General features: G+C 34.4%; 1 protein-coding gene and 2 long non-coding RNA genes across 5 annotated transcripts in view; 1 reads left to right on the top strand and 2 right to left on the bottom strand.

The window, feature by feature from the left end:
- The window catches only part of LOC141378616 (uncharacterized), a 33,885-nt gene extending 29,263 nt beyond the window's left edge, over positions 1–4,622 (top strand). The window contains exons 2-3 of the long non-coding RNA XR_012393496.1: positions 985–1,163; positions 4,197–4,622. This is a non-coding gene — a long non-coding RNA (uncharacterized lncRNA). The remainder of the gene's footprint in view (positions 1–984; positions 1,164–4,196) is intronic.
- Positions 1–8,508, bottom strand: part of eva1ab (eva-1 homolog A, regulator of programmed cell death b) — a 40,135-nt gene extending 31,627 nt beyond the window's left edge. Inside the window, exons 1-2 of one of the 3 annotated variants that reach the window (XM_021467232.2) lie at positions 8,366–8,508; positions 5,162–5,270 (exon numbers count right to left, since the gene is read on the bottom strand). The gene's annotated coding sequence lies outside the window, so the exon portion shown is untranslated. Of the gene's footprint in view, positions 1–5,161; positions 5,512–8,365 lie in introns of those variants that run through there. The other 2 variants (XM_068214455.1, NM_001076587.3) reach the window with 2 other exon arrangements.
- Positions 8,509–14,128: 5,620 nt separating this feature from the next.
- On the bottom strand, positions 14,129–14,832 carry LOC108179784 (uncharacterized). The gene is made up of 2 exons (XR_001796332.4): positions 14,709–14,832; positions 14,129–14,360 (listed from the first exon to the last, which is right to left on the bottom strand). It is a non-coding gene; the product is annotated as an uncharacterized lncRNA (long non-coding RNA).
- Between the last annotated feature and the right edge of the window lie 726 nt (positions 14,833–15,558).

The following is a 15,558-nucleotide window of genomic DNA, read 5'->3' as shown; positions in this document are numbered from 1 at the left end:
CTTTAGGGCTCTGCTGAAGACACATATCCAGTTTCTTATGGCTAAATGGTTTTTTATGACTAAATGAAGAGCATCTTAAGACTGAAATAAAAATGGTCAACATGACAATTTGAAATGAGAAAAAATGGTGCGCTGTTTCAAATCTAAAGAGAAAAATATGTTCCGCTGCGTGGAACATATGCTAGATAAGTTGGGGGTCATTCCGCTGTGGCGACCCCTGATTGAAAAAATGAATGAATGGAGGAATAATTGTATTTGTGAATTATTTTGTTCCTGTTTTAAAATGTGAAGGTGCTGTTTGTTTAAGCATCACTGTTTTTTTGAAGCCATAATTTATTTTATTTAACAGCGAGGACCACAATGGAAACTTGACAGTTTTTATTTCAAAATGTATGGGATACTTGTATTTTTACTTGTATTTTTGTACAGCTTGTCTAAAATCTGTAAAAAAATTTAATTCAATTCAGTCTTGTGATTATTGTTATTGATACCTTTTTCTGTCAAACCATTCAAAAGTGAAAATTATGATCATATGACGATTTAATAATAATAAAAACTGTATTTTAGTTCCCCTCACTCCTCAACAAGTATTTTCAATTTAACACTATTGAGAATTTTTGGGATCTTTTTGATTATACTTTTTTTTAATCCAAGAAAGTTTGCATTTTCACTTGCTTGACGTTTAATGCATTATATATTATTATTTATTAAAATAAATGACAGTACATTTCAGATAATAAAATGCATTTTATGTTCCAGTAAATATAGCAAGTTCTTTTAATGACCAGAAAAAAGCAGTAGGAACATTATTCTAAATATCTGCTTTTTGTGCTCCCACAGGAGAAAGGAGGTCATGCAGGTTTAGAACAACATGGCCATTCAGTTTGAAGTTCCTACATCTACTTCACCTAAGATCTGCTTGAATGCTGTGCGTCCGGGCTGTTTTACTGAACAATGCCGCCCTGTGTGTGTGTGTGTGTTCAGGGCCACTGGCTCCAGCCTTACTACTCTAGAGCGGGAACGGGGACAGGAGCTGACACAAGGCAGCTGTCTGAGACCACTAGAGTTGCAGGACGTCCTGCCAACATCTGGTCCTTCTATTAAAGACCCTCGAGAACCAGAGCAGGCGACAGCAGCCTCTTAAAGTGAGACCGTCTCTAAAGGTGAGTGAAAGTATTGTTTCTAGTCATGAGGTCTGTGGCCACAAGCACATCACACTCTAACAATTGTGTAAATAGCTATTAGCTAATAGTTCAATTACGCTGCAAACATTGAGCTCTTTGTGGGTGGACGTATTAAATAAGAGGAATGAGTGACGGAGGTCACTTCCTCCCCATTGACGCACAGAGAAGCTACTGTTAGTAAAGCCATTAGAAAAAACATATATAATACCTAGCAACCTGACTGAGGTAAATGGAGCTGTGATAATGTGTTTATATGCTGAGCAATTACTGTCTACTTTAATAGTTTGCATCAGCAATTTACTATTATGTTCAATAAGTAAACTGGTGTTGATGGATTAACTAACATTAATTATAGTACTTTTAAAGTATTTAATAATATTCATTTGGTTAGACTTCACAAAACAGATTCTTTTGTCAACATTAAACAAAATGATGGGCTTTATTTAACTCAACATTGAATCAAAAATGGACCAACTCATTTGCTGGGTTAAAAAAGGTTATTTCAATTGACCCAATGTTGGGTTTGTTCATATGTGACCCAACATTGAGTTGAGCCAAGCATTTTTAGAGGACACTAAACTATATTAGTTGACTAAAAAGTATTTTACTAATTAATAACAAACATTAATTCTGTAACATTTATGGACCGGTAAGATTGAGACAAAATACGAGACTGTCGCAGTACAACAGTATTGTGAAAACTGCTCTAAAATCTGTTCTTTTTAAATATCTGGGTAAAAAACAATAACTTTACCCCCACTGAACAATATATTTAATTTTAAGAAACATTTAGGATATTTTGGAACAGTAGCTTTTGATGTGGAGGGTCCTTTTTTGCTGGAGATACTGTTGCCCAAAAAACATTAAGTCATTAAAAACACATTAAAAACTGTACATATATTGTAGGAACGATATAACCGAAAATTCTGGTAGTTTTAAAAACCTTCACTTTTCCAAACCACGTCAAACCTAGTAATTAATAATAAGTAAATCTAGTAAACCTAGTAGTTAATAATAAGTAAATAGTAATTTCAACATGTGAGGTTACACTTGTAAAAATATATAAAGTACCAGTTACCATTTGTTAATGCTGTATTGTGACATAAACAAAAAAATAATAAGAATTACAGAACAGATTAGTAATGGCTGTAGAATATGTATTGCTGATTGTTATTGTTTTCTAACACATTAATGAATGTTAACAAATGAGACCTTGTCATAATATGTATGTATATTTTTTACACATATTAATACATATTTAGCATTTCAAGTTCAGTATCAGTTAGCATCATTTAATGTTGTGATAATTCCAAATTAACAATATTGTAATATATGCAGTAATTAGGGGGCTATAATTGGTGTTATTACTCTTAGTGCTAATCTGCTAAATAAAAAAAGTTCATGTTAATATAGACTTAACACTCCACATGTTAAGAAATCTTAATGTATTCATGTAAATTTAACACATAAATTAAGAATACTTATCAGAGCAATGGTGCTTTTGAATATGACTAAGAGTTGTTACTCTGAAAAGTCTATTTTTATTATTATTTTAAGCTTCTTTAAAAAATGGTAGAATCACAATAATTATCTTTAATTAAAAAGAGGCAAAAAAGGCAGAAACTAGGCATGCACCGATATAGAAAATGTTACCGATATTCATAACTGATAATTCTTTAAATTTGGAGACATACAGCCAATATATAGGCTGATAAATTTAAATATGTTTTTTTTTTTTTGTAGTTTAACTCAATTTCATAGAATCATTAGACATCAACTGCTTTAATCTAGCAGCAGAACACAATTTTCTCACATTTCCTTTTTCTTTTTCTCTCTGGATAAGGGAAAAAAAACACAAAACCAATTAAAAACTATAGTAATAATAATAATAATGATATCAAATAGTAATTATTATTATTATTATTATTATTATTATAAGACAGATAAAATAACATTATAGATAAAAGTAACATATTAGGCCATACAACAATACAAAAAATATATGAATACAAATATGAAAAGGGTACAGCAGCAGAATAAATAAATAAATAAATAAATAAATAAATAAATAAATAAATAAATAAATAAATAAATTAATAAATAAATTAATAAATAAATAAATAAATAAAACACTCTCCATTCATAACTAAGCCAGGGGCAGGGAAAATTGGTCAGCTATATTATATATATATTTATTTATTTATTTTATTATTATTTTTGTATTTAATTTAAGAGGAAGGGTTGCCAAATAGTGTCACATTTTTCATTATTTCCCCAAACCATATATCTATTCCTAAATATAAATTTTTTTGCATGACTACAAAAACAAAACACAAATTTATACAGTGAACAACTAATTGTACTGTAAAACTCCAACTTCAGAAGCTTTGAACTGATCTCTGAACTTTATTAATTAACTATTCATTGCGGTGGCCAACTGTATGTAAATAAAATGTATTGCCTGTCAAATAAATGAAACATAAATAGAGTCGAATTAGTGAAACGTCAGAGAAGTGCTGTTGCAGACTGCAAGTCCTCTCTTTTTCCATAATTAAAAACTCCCCCATCGCTTATATCTACTCTATAGCAGCTTTAGCTCTTGTATCACACAAATCTGCATTTACGATGTCTCAGAAGTGACCATCAAAATTCTAATAGCCAGCAGAAAGCACATGAAGTGGTTCAAGAATACATCATTTATTGGCTTAAAGTTATCAACCCAATTTTGTTATTGGACTAATAAGGATAAAATAAAATAATAGCATTTATCGGCCGATATCGATATGGCCACCGATATCATGCATGCCTACTACAAAAAGCAACATATCAAACATCATAAAATTTCTCTTCTAATATAACAAGCTATTGGGAATCTTATTAGACAGTTGTAAATATTGCTAAATAGCATGCTTGCTGAGTGACAGACAAAGGTTGGTTGTTATTGTATGATAGCCAGTGCATTATGCATCAACTAATGGTCCACAAAGAGTAATAATGAACGTTTGGGTTTAGTTTGAGTCCCCTGCGGGTGTCTGGTTGTGCGTGAGGGATGATGTTGACCCTGTCCAGCACTTCTGAAAGAGGAAAGACATCAATCTAATGTGAAGCGTTAAAGGAAATCTGCGAGCGTGCTGTTGTTCAAACACAGTCCAGAGCCCCTGAGAGTCATTCAACAGCTTTTATTGAATGCAGAGTGCAAAGGTGTTCCCTTTCATCCACACCACGACACTCTCACAAAGCCCACCTGAGACAGATGAAGTCTAAACTACACCTGTGAGTGAGGAGAATCTACTCGCATGCAGTTGAAAAGACTCATTTATCATCATCAAGAACAACAACAAAATCCCTGCAATAATGACAAGTGGTGTGTCTTGCTATGAAAGTGTCTTTAAATGATGCTGTTGTGCTCCAATAAAACTATAAAAGCCTTCATAATTCATAGCTTTAGCTTATAAATAAATATCATATCTGTGTATAGGGCCAAAGATGTGGAAATGCCATCAAATACACTCATTTGATGAGGAAAAGACTTTTAATTATGACCCTACGGTGATTTCTTAATACATAAGGCATATAATTACAGTTATATTATTAATATTAATTATAAATACTAGCTTAATAATAGTAAAATAATGACATAAAACCACTGTAAATACATTTACACAGTTTTGGACATTTAAAACCATTTAGATAACAAAAAAAAATACCATGATAACATTTAAAATTTCATTTTACTCATATACCATTAAAAAAAAAAAAAAATCTATATATATATATATATATATATATATATATATATATATATATATATATATAATTTTTTTTATATATATATATATATATATATATATATATATATATATATAATATACAATAATTTTCATAGAATTATTTAAAATTATGAATGAAGCGTGACACATAACACAGCCCAAAACTTCAACTGCTCCTGATACACTAATACGCTCACTCAAACTTACCCAGTATATTCAGTTCTTCCTCTTATCCATGCAAACACATCAGAGCTGAGGTATTCCTGTGCAGAAAAGAGCCTCCGTGTACATGAGAATCCATGCAAGTCCTCAAGACCTTAATGAAGGTAAAAGTGGGAAGGTAAACTCTCCTGTAGAATGTGTTTGCTTATTCAAAAGAAGGCAGCAAAAGTCAGCAGAGGTCAAAATAAAAGGTGTTCAAAATGCAGAGGGCAGATGCTTCTCTTTATAACCCGAGTTAGGAAGAGCTCTGGAAGCTGGAATGTGACACGGAGAAGGCAGAAATATTCACCGCTCTGACGGACACAGACGAGTCAGAATGGAGCTCTGGAGAGCAGAGAGTATGGAAGAAAGAGAAAGAGGGAGGAGAGAGAGAGAGAGAGGAGGGGGGATGGTTGGACGACTAGTAGGGAACACGACATGACATGGGAATTTCATTCAGCCTGGACTTGGAATTTGCCTGCTAACTTTTGCTGGGAATTCTGCCCTGAGGCTTTCTGGGGAAAAAGCATTTTTAGTACATGTATATCTAATGTGTACATGGGAAACATAATGGTCAATAAAATGTACGAGCCTCAACAGGCATGAAAAATATACCTCATCAGAATAAATTTAGAAACACAAGCCATGGTTAATAATGTATGGTGTTGTTTGCAGAATATAACAAAAGAGTTGCATTTATATTCCGGAAGGACAGCACAAGAACAGTTGAAACAGCAGTTTTTCCCAGAAAAAAGATAGTTGCTTTAAAAACAAAACAATATTTATCACTATTAATGTGTTTATCATGTATTTTGGATTGTTCATATAGTTAATAAGAACTTATTCAGCATGAAAGTTACATTAAACCAATTAAAAGTGACAGTAAATGCTTTTAGTATTTTGTTTCGCAAAAGTTTTTTATTTCAGATAACATGCTTTTGGACATTTTTATCATCATCATCAAAAAAAAAAAATAATTATAGTCTACAGAACAAACCATCGTTATACAATAACTTGCCTAATTACCCTAACCTGCCTAGTTAATCTAATTAACCCAGTTAAGCCTTTAAATGTCACTTTAATACAAAATAAATCAGTTATTAGAAATGAGTTATTAAAACTATTATGTTAAGAAATGTAGTGAAAAAAAAATTTTTCTCAGTTAAACAGAAATTAAGGGAAAAAAATAAACAAGGGGGCTAATAATATTGACTTCAATTGTGTGTGTGTGTGTGTGTGTGTGTGTGTGTGTGTGTGTGTGTGTGTGTGTGTGTGTGTGTGTGTGTGTGTGTGTGTGTGTATACACGGTTTCCACAGAATGATTAAGCAGCCAACAACATTGATAATGATAATATATCAAATTACACTTTCATCATAATTGTTAAATTTTTTTCATTGTTGATTCCTGAAGGATTATGTGACAGTGACTGAAAACAGATTCAGCTTTGATGTCACAGGAATATATTATAAATATTTAAAAATGTATTATAAAAACAAAATAATTGTAATAAACTGTCATTAGATTGCTTGCTTTACTGCCTTACCGATTTATAAATGCAGCTTTGGTAAGCATAAACAAACCAACCAACTAATAGAAAAAAATATATATTATTATTACTATATATATATATATATATATATATATATATATATATATATATATATATATATATATATATATATATATTAACTGACCATAGATTTTTGAGCCATAATCTAAAATGTGCTCCACATAGTTCTAGCATCATTTGCTTGCCACTTCAACTGTTAATTTTGTTATCGAATGCAAAATTACCAATGCAATCTCTCGGCAATTCGTAATTTTTTGATTTAGTGGCTAATTCGCATGACTTCATACAATCTAATTCATACAATTTAGTACGATTTGCTCATCACCTAATGATGATTAAGTTTAGGGGCGGGGTTGGGTGCCACGCCTCCTTTTTAAAATCATACTTTTTTATATGACTGAACTCGTACAAATTAGCCACTTAACTGACAAAACATAAGATACTTATGTTTTTTTTCATGAGATCAGGCTGAAATGACAGACTTCATAACTGTGGTTTAAGTTCCCAATTGCTTTTGTTTTGTATTTGACATACAAAAATCCCAAAATAACAGGTTTACCTCTTTAAAAAGCCTAGTTTGTCTATATAAACATTGAATGTTCCCATGACCTTTGTGCAGCACTCATTAAGCTGAGTTTCTGTTGCTTTTATAGACCATAAAAGCCTGAGATAGTGTTTTACCTGCCCACCCAGTGTGGCCATCTTCCTCTAATCTGATAGCAAACAATCCAGCCGTCTTGTCTGCGACTAGACCTGAGCTTTTGATCGCTCGGCCCGATCCTTTAGCAACTCCACCGTCACCATCCATGAAGTGATCAAAGTCGCTTTGTGTGATTATGCATGTGACAGGAAGTTGTAAAAATCAAGCTAGCAAACATCGTCTTCATGTCTAAAATGTGATCTGAATTAATGTTTGAATAAGAAAAGAGACTAAATAGTTGCTAAGGCCTACATTATTTTATTATAAGTAGCAAAGTGTCGGATATTGCATGATAGTGCTTGATCAAAGAGTAACTGGGTGTTGGTGTACCTCATGCGAAATGTTCATTAATAACCTGACTAGATAACGGCTGGCAATAAAGCTGTGCGAGTAGAGACAACCAGATATAAACAAACAGTGATGCTGTTTTCCTGCCCATCTTCCATTTTCATTTTGCAACAGGTTGAAAAAGATTGGCACTAACAGTTAAACTTAATGGGGCCATCGTGATTGAGAAAACCTCTTTTCCCAGGGAAGGTAATTAGGCATTTAATGGGCATGTTAATAGTTCAGCAGCAGCACACAAGAGCACGTGTGTGAATAAAGGCTGAGAGACAGAGCCGCGTTCAGCCAGATGAGATCCACAGATTCTGAAGGCACATTATGTAGCAGATTGCAGAGCTACCGAAGAACAAACTCACTCATGGGCATGATTTGATTAGTGCGATTGTTCAAAAGCTTTACGTAATGCTGGAGCATCTCCGGTAAAAAAAAATAATGAGGAAATCTTTTCCCAGCCAAAAGATTACATCTATGGCAAAAACTATACTGATGATCCACATACAGCGAAAATCAATGCACTCTGCTAAACTATCTAAAAATGCATTTAGCATCTAAACCAGCTTAAAGTAAACAGGTTATAACAGCATTTGGACTTACCCGATGTGCCATTTAAAAATGATCATTCAATTTGATCATCAGGATATAGAACTTTTCGATGGATATAAGCATGAAACACATCCTCTAGAAACACCCCATCCAGCACTTGTGTGTCTGTTGAAACAACAGGCGTAAGTGGGTCTGCTGAAGCAGCACAATTCAGCATCAGTCATTCAACTGCCCCATTGCCCAGGCCCCATGTGCTGGCCTTGACTGCCCTGCTGCCCAGAGTCAACAAACCAGGGCTGATGGGGTGTGCCTGCATTTGACACAGAGCCCCTGATGATAGAGCAGCAGTGGAAAAATGACCAATTGAAATGAACACTGTTGACAGATTTTAGAAGGCATTCATTTAAAGTGTCTGGGTGTGCATGATGGTTTGCAAATTTGTACTGAAAAAAAAAAGTTTTTGAGTTTATACTAAGGATTTGTACTGAATGAAAAGAGTGTTGTTTTAATCACTGTGTTATTTCTAGACTCAAATAAAAAATGTAAAAATTATATCCTAATTTGCCAGCGGCCATTTTACGAAATAGACAATATAGGCTCTTTCTGAAAATGTAGCCTTATATACATTTCTAGAGATCCCGAATTATGTACCCAGAAGACTGTATGGCTGCATTTGATCATTAAAACAAACGCTCCAGAGTGATATGAAGCTTTTTCTTTTAGCACTTACCAGCTGAGCGCTTACCTCTGTATGGACAGCTTTCCCACTGTTACCAGTTTGTCCTTTAGCTCACCATGTACTACGGTGGACTTGAGATGCAGAGAGAAGTTTACCGTGATGGCGGGGTTTAATTGTGGTGAAGAATTGTTCCAGAAAGCGGGTAAGACAAAAACAGAGGCCAAAAAATAAAGTAAACAAGTAAATAACAGGGTGAGTTGGGTTTAGAGAAGTGTGTGTGCGGGTCAATCTGTGCTTTTTAAAACACTATCGGTTGGGTTTAGGGAAGGAGGAGGGTGGGTCAGTCAATCGGTAAGTCAGTCAGTCAGTCAGTCAGTCAACAGAGGCCTCTGGTGTATTTATGCAAGAACAGCAGAGAAATTTGAGAGCTCAAAAAGCTGGTGGATTTGCAAAAACAAAACTGCAAAAAAAAAAAAAACATGGGTCCTGGGTCATATTTGGCATTCTCCAGAAATGTATATAGAGGTACGTTTTCAGAATGAGCCTGGGTTGGAAATAGAAGAAGGGGATGTAATGTGTTGACTTAAACATGTATAGTTTGAGCTGACAAGTTGCTGCCTGATAATCGGACCATATAGTTGAAGCAAATAAATCATCAAATGCGATCTTCCTGTGTACAGTGTAATTTAGTACAAAAAAATTGAATTAAAATGGAAAAGTATGCGCGACCTTAGAGCACCTACCTCTAATATCAGGAACACTGATTCAAATCTTTGTGTATTAGAATCAGAGGGATTGTACTTGTGCCGTGACCTGGACAGGAGTGAGGTTTGGGGTGAATGTAAAGGCCACCAAGTAGGAGCTGAAGAAGTAAACTTCACTTCCTTCACCTTAAGGGGTGAACTACTGTAGAAAGTGATGCAAGGAGCTGTGTTGTTAGTGTTTTTATTACTGTCCCCACCTCGCATGCTGGAGATGATGTTTTGAATCCTTATTAAGTCAGTTACTGGAGAGTAGACGCTCTTTTGTAATTGCCCAAAAGAATTTATACTATGAAAGCAGATTAATCAAATGGGTTTTTGAGCACATCTGAAAGTAAAGATACACCAAATATTTGGCCGCCAAAAATTTTATTTTTCTTTTTTTTTGGTTAAAAAATATGAGCCGAAAAGTTTTTTTCTGCACCAGACTTCCCAGCCCACATGCCAAAAATTCTCTGGCCCAGCTCTGGCCTACAAAATCAACTTTTGCTTGGCCCAAATGCCACAGTGAATTACGATAAATGACTGGACCAAGTCTGGCTTCCAAACAAGGGCCAAACATCAGTCTCAGCCAAGATAATAACCCTTAAGTTGAGGTGTCAAACTCAGGTCCAGGAGGGCTGCAGCTCTGCACAGTTTAGTTCCAACCCTAATTAAACACACCTGATCAAACTGAGTCCTTTGGGCTTGTTTGAAACCTACAGGTAAGTGTGTTGAAGCATGGCTGGCACTAAACTGTGCAGGGCTGCGACCCTCCAGGAATTGAGTTTGACACCTCTGCCCTAAGTGGACCTGAACTTGGCCACATATTTTGGTGTGTCCCTAATGCAATGAATAAACCCATGAAGCATTGCACTTTATGCGTACTATGGGCATAAAAATGTTTGAAGCAACCTGATTGGTAGAAATTTTTTCTTTACTTCAAAATAATTTAAATGTGGGTCAAGATTATATGGCCCACATTTTATTTGTAACATTTGGGCTAAATATTTGACCCTCCTCTGCCAAACCTGGGCTGTGTTTTGCCCACATGCTGTATGCCAGTGCCGGAAGAACACCTGCTGTGCCAGCTTTATGCCAAATCTGGGCCAGAATTCTTTGCTACCTGGGAGTAGTGCGTCAGTTTCACTCTCTCTTCATCCATAGTCATCAAAGAGCAAGAGCAGAGGAGCACACTATCAGAAAAGTCTGTTCAAATGATGCGTTGATAAAACATTTCTATGTAATATATGTTTTCCTGCTGCTTGCAATAGCACTACTATCATGTCAACCCTGGTAAAATCAACTCATTCACTGTAAATACATTTGCCAAGAAAAGAGAGATTATTGGCTTGTGCTTTTTTAAATAATTGTAATTTAAGTTATTGAGATCATTTTACTTTTCGCATTTTCAACTTCAGTTAGAGTTTTCGGCCAAGTGCTTTCTGACTTTTCTGTTTTGGCTCAGAATTTTCATTTTGGTCATTCGAGTGATCAAAGGTGGACAAGTTTGAAACATTTAAGACACTGTTTACATCTGTAATATACTGTTTATTTTCCCCTTTGCTGTCTGAAAAACACATTGAAGGGTGTATTCTTAGCTCCTAGTCTAATGGTTTATAACATAACATTATGTACAGGATTATTTGAATATTAAAAAGCTTTTGTCAGGGTGATTCAAAGCATATTTAATTATTACAGTACTTTATAATGGTTGTATGGTGCTCTCTTACATTACAAGCTTATTTGAGGATGTAGTTTGCCTTCTCTGATGCTGATGACAAGTGAAAACCAAGATTTATTAATGCACAGAGAATCTGATGTAGAAGTTAGCAACCACGAGGGACGTATTTCAGTTTAGTTAATACATAAATCCTCATGATTGCTTTTACTGTTCTGGAAAAAGGGGGCACCCTTCATACAGACTATAAAACATTGGATTGTGACAGCCTTTTAAAATGTTTTATTTGATGTAGAATTCTATATCGCTGAAATGAGGTTTTTATCTATATTACTAAAATAAATGCTGTAGTTATAATAATTTGAATACTTCTTATTGTTAGTAAGTAACACTTTACATATGTAATGTAATAGTAGATGCTGAAATCAACATGAACAATAGACTAATCAAATCATTTCTGAAACTCGCAATGATTGAATTTGTACAGATATAAGATTAAAAGGTGACTGTTAAGGGATCTGAGCTAACATGAATAATAGTAATTAGAAATAGCAATAAATATATTATTAGTAATAGGACATATCATTAATACTAATATAAATAGTCATTCTAAAATAACATTTTGCAACACGGAAAGCAAAAATGCAGCCAGCAGAGTTGATGCTATTCTGGTCTCACGACAGGCTGCCTGAACAATGCCCACCCAAGCATTTATATGCCCTAATTCATACTTTTCCTTCTGGCCATGTCTGCTTGCACATGAAATGTCTTGGCAATGCTTTTCTTATTGATATTCCAGCTGAACATCTTTAAAACCTCTTGCTTTTGGAATATGAAGATTTACAAATTGAAACACAAGTGTATGTGTAATATACATACGTATTATTATTTCTGAGAATATATAAATAAGAGATAAACGATCAAAAATTAATTAATAACTACACTTGCATGCTGCGAATCTCCTGTCCCAGCAGATCCCAAAGAAGCTCTACTGGATTGGGATTAATGAACATCTTCTTAGAAAATAAATTCTGGGAAGGCTGCAAGAAGTGCATATTTTATCTTCTACTTATTAATATAAATAAAGCATATCTACCTGTACAGTTAAATCAGTACCGCTACATATATCCTGCACTTTGTCATCCCGTTTTGAAGTGTAACAGCCACATCCTGGACGAGTTTTTGAATGTGAATCGGATGAGATGCTCTTGTTTAATGACATTATATGTCAAAAGAGAATTTACTCGCAGGAAAGGTTAAACTACTCATCTTATTAGACACGGATGACAAGAAAAGAAACAATCATCAGGCATAAGCTGTTGACTACATAGTATCTGGAAAGCAAACATCTAACAAGCTAAGTGTTCTACTTTAAATAAACTATGGTTCTCCATTATATATGAAATTTATATTTAAGTTTTAGAATTTTGTCATGTTTGATATTTGACAAAAGGAAAATCTTAACCTTTAGGCTAGTAACCCAAAAGGAACCCAGCACTTTTTCTATATGATTTCATAAGTTCCCTAAACCTTAATCTTTGAGTTTTACCATTTTTTAATTTGACGTTTTTTTTTAATATTACGCTGAGATTGGAAATCTTATAACCATGGAGCCATTTGTGAGAGATGGTTATATTGTTATATTGATGGGAATATTGTGCCTGCTGCAGCAGTAAAGATCATTACGCTGGAATGAGAGTATTGTTCTTAGTTATATCAGCTTAGAAAATAGCAACATTTTAGTAGATTTTAGTACATGATGCAACAAAAAAAGAGTCAATCTTTGAATTTATCAAAGCTCTTTGCTCATTTTTAAGTGAGATGCTAATTGTATTATCTGATTTGATGATTTATGCAAATTCAAACTATAGGGGGGGAAATAGGGTGGGGGGTGGTATTCTGGGAGTTTTCAGGGAGACAAAACAATATGGGAGATGGGCGGGAGATGGGCCTGAAATACGGGAGACTCCAAATCTGGAGCTTGGCTAAATGGATTATTTAATTTTTAAAAAAAATTTTTTGAGGTAAAACTTAACTTTTTACCTCTTGGGAAGTTGACTTTATGTTCCTTTAACTTTTAAAAAGTTATTTAAGATGATTTTAAAATGACGTCATGGTATAGTTGAATGTAGTTAAGAAGAAATTTCAGTAACACTTTAGTTTGGGTCATAATTCATACTATTAAAAACCAGTTACTACCACTACTAGCCTAATAAGCTACTAGTTAGCTGTTTATTAATAGTTATTAAAGAAGAAGTTGGGTTTAGGTTTTGGGATACACAATAAGATTATACTTTATAACTACTAATTAACAGTTAATACCTTAACAGTAGATAGGTAATAAACAAGTATTAATATCATGAATTATGACCTAAACTAAAGTGTCACCGATATGTATTATTAAGAAGGTCAAACTAGTGAATCCAGCCCCTGGTGGCCATAGAGGCTATTTGAGTATAGTGAACTCTCTGTCTCGGTCAAGAAATCAGACTGATTTGAGCTCTGATATGCATTATCCAGTAAATTGTTGGATTATGAAGGGATGCGAATTGTCAGCAATAATATTAATGTAGAATGTGGGATTTAGACAATGCTCAGTTGATAAGGAGCCCAAAGTGTGAAAAGAAAATCTCCCTTAAACCATTAAACCACCAACTGACTAAACCGTAGATACAAAGCTAGAAACTGTAGATACAAAAATATAAAAGTAGATACAAAGCAAGTTGTTGTGTTTATTTATATGCCAAATGATATCCCTATTATCTGAATCTGTCAACAGAAATATAGAGTCATCATATCAGGTTACATTTTCTTGCTGAGCCTGTGTTAATTGTAGCCTCAGTTTGCTGTTTTTAGATGACAGGAGTATCATCTCTGTGCTCTTCATCTGCTGCTGTAGATCATCTGCTTCAAGGTTTGACATGTCGTGGGTTTAGAGATGCTCTCCTGCAAACCACGATTGAAACAAGTGAATATTTGAATTAAAGAATAGATGATTGCCTTCATTTTTGTTTTGTTGGAAGAAAGTATTTTCACATCCTGATAGCAATCATTAAATTAAGTGGTCTGGATGAATTTCTATGCTGTTTATTATTCTGTGGAAGGTGTAGGACCAGGAAAACTTTGTTAAATCAAAACTTTTGGTCCGAACATTACGATAGGGTGTCTTATCAAAATATGTAATTGCACACCTCTGTACACCCTGTTCGCACAGAAATGATCGTGTCATCATCATGTTCACGAAAGTGGTTTAGATGGCAAGCAAGAATGGTAGGCAACACATTGACACCCTACCTTCTTTTTATCAGTCCAAACTGGTGTGGCCATTTTCCTCTGACCTCTGGCATCAACATGGCGTTTTTCACTCACATAACTGAAGCTTGCTGGATATTTCAAATTTTGGACAATCCTGTAAACCCTAGAGATGGATGTAAGTGAAAATCCCAGCAGATCAGAAAATTCTGAAATCCTGATGAGCCTGTATGGCTTCAACAAGCTTGACATTTTCAAGGTCGAATCACCTTTATTTCCCATTCTCGTTTTAAAGATCATCTACATGCATAAATGCATTGAGTTATTGTCATGATTTGATATTTGCATTATCAGTTGAACAGGTCTACAATTACATAATCAAAACTGTCAGAAAAAGCTAAAAACAATCAGATAGATTGAGAGTGTAGTCAAAGCAGCACTACAAGTGGTTAAATCTGGAGTTACTTTAACAGAGCTTGACATTTGGAGTCCTGCTCTGGTTGCCTCCAGATAGCATGTGTTCACATAGAGTTGACAGTACAGTCAGAGTGCATTAGACCTGAGTGCCCTTAACTCTCTTGCGTCTAACAGCCTTCCCTGCAGACACACAATTAATCATGTGCTTTTGTGCATGACATAAAAATATGGACTCTGTGAACCTAAAGGGCAAATATTACCTCAGTCTACAGTGGGGGTCCCATGTTGAAGAGAGGGATTCAAAATCTAATTTAAAGCTGGAGGTAAATACTTAGGGGGGTTGAAAAACAATGTATAAACAAAAATCTGTAAAAATGTATGATATACATAGGTAGTTGTATGTGGTTGCCAGTACTTTACCTTAAAAATACTGAGATTTGCATTGCAACTTTGTAATACACTAGACAGGAAACAT

The sequence above is a fragment of the Danio rerio genome, chromosome 17, assembly GCF_049306965.1.
Source record: "Danio rerio strain Tuebingen ecotype United States chromosome 17, GRCz12tu, whole genome shotgun sequence".
NCBI lineage: Eukaryota > Metazoa > Chordata > Actinopteri > Cypriniformes > Danionidae > Danio > Danio rerio.
Note: the sequence above shows the minus strand (reverse complement) of the source record. Positions and strands in the feature narration are given on the sequence as shown.